At 41.9% G+C, this 2071-nt stretch overlaps 1 pseudogene; it reads left to right on the forward strand.

Moving 5' to 3' along the window:
• The first annotated feature begins 445 nt into the window (after window positions 1-445).
• On the forward strand, window positions 446-1411 carry LOC135974642 (olfactory receptor 6N1-like; annotated as a pseudogene).
• Window positions 1412-2071: the final 660 nt, after the last annotated feature.

Consider the following 2071-nt stretch of genomic DNA (forward strand, 5'->3'; position numbering starts at 1 on the left):
TGAGTCCAAGATTTTAGTTGACGTACTTATTGGTTTTGACTCCTACGACCTGGCATGGTTCTGGCTATTGACAGAAGTGAAATATAGAACTTAAGCATCATTGTTAAGCTCTGGTATGTCACAAGATGGGATATGATAGATAGCCAAGGTCTGATATGACAGATCAGACCAATTCTCTACCAGAGATATAGACTGTTATATTAGTCATTGCTCTGATATGGCAGAGGGTGGTCTACATGGGTAACAATGTTCTTTCCTCGGACTGAGACTCCTGGCACTTTGCTCTCAAATCTACATTTAGCCTTAAAATTTCAGCCTGTAACCAGTAAAGGAAGGGGATATTCTCAATATTTCTGGTATTAATTCACAAGACTTGATTAACTTTTAATGCTATGTTCTTCCAATTCAATTGCCCAGCTTATTTTTTTGTTCCTAGCCCCAACCCATGGCGGACACAGATTGGAGAAACCAAACGACCGTCACAGAATTAATCCTCCTGGGATTCGGGAATCTCCCTGACCTTCAAATTCTTCTCTTTCTAATGTTCCTAGTGATCTACGTGGCAACTGTGGCTGGGAACACTCTCATCGTGGTGCTTGTTGTGACTGATCAACACCTTCACACCCCCGTGTACTTTTTTCTGGGCAACTTGTCCTACTTGGAGATCTGCTACACCTCCACCTTCCTGCCCAGGTTACTGGCCAGTCTGCTGACTGGGGACAGAACCATCTCAGTGAGTGGCTGCATCACACAACTGTATTTCTACGGCTCTCTGGCTGCTACGGAATGCTATCTCCTAGCAGCAATGTCCTATGATAGGTATTTAGCGATATGTAAACCCCTGCACTATTCAACTCTTATGAATAACAGGTTTCGCCTCCAGCTGGTTGCTGGGTCATGGTTAAATGGTTATTTGGCCAGTACCGTCTTAATATTATTCATATCACAGTTAATATTCTGATGCTCAAATGAAATTGACCATTTCTATTGTGATCCCATCCCACTGAGGGAACTCTCCTGCAGTGACACTCACCTGAGCATGTTGGTGGATTTCATAATAATCTCCGTATTCACCCTGCCTCCATTCCTACTAACCCTGATGTCCTACGTGTTTATCCTTGTCAGTATCCTGAGAATCCCTTCCACGACCGGGAGACAAAAGCCTTTTTCCACCTGCTCCTCTCACCTCACTGTGGTGACAATTTTCTATGGAACCATAATGACTGTCCTCATTCTACCAAAACGTGATACACTCAGAGATCTGAAGAAAGTGCTCTCTTTTTGCTTCACGGTCCTAACTCCCCTGGTAAACCCCCTCATCTACAGCCTGAGAAACAGAGAGTTCAAGGAAGCACTGAGCAAAGCAGTCAGTAAATGTAGCTTTCACCAAAAAAAAAAGCAGAGACTCTGAGATAATAATTTAGCCTGAGGTTTTGGAAGCTGTCGGGTTGTTGAAGCAATCAGTCTGCGATGCACTGTACCTCAAAATAGAATCCTGTAACCCCCCATATTCATCTTTTGTATATGGTTGTGATATTTCATAAAAAACATGCCTTGTAAGGTATCATATGAAAGGTCATGATCTGCTGAAACTCATTCTTCTGTCAATATATATATAATTCTGTCAATATATATATATATAAATATCATAACACTATATATATATATATATATATATATATAATTGTATATGGTGTTATGACATTTTTTATATGGTTGTTATTGAAATGTGTTGAAAGTTTGGGAGTTGCCCACTGTTAGTTCTCCAGTGACAACATAGGAGCTGGCTCACACCCAGGGGGATGTTAAATGACCATCACCAGCCATTGACCAGCAGGGGAATTGTAAACTGGAGGTTTACAATTCTGTTACAGAAAGTGTGCAAGCACCACACAATGGTAATTGCTCAACTCTGTGATTCAGCAAGGCCCACCAGGACATGTCTGGGCCAGTATTTTTCCAGGGACATGAATTGAGAGTATAAAATAAGGGACAGCGGCATCATGAGACCACCTCTCTCCTCCCCCACCTATTCTGGAAGCAACAAGAACGCTAGGAAGACAAAGACTTT

This window comes from Chrysemys picta, chromosome 12, assembly GCF_011386835.1.
Source record: "Chrysemys picta bellii isolate R12L10 chromosome 12, ASM1138683v2, whole genome shotgun sequence".
NCBI classification, from domain to species: Eukaryota; Metazoa; Chordata; order Testudines; family Emydidae; genus Chrysemys; species Chrysemys picta.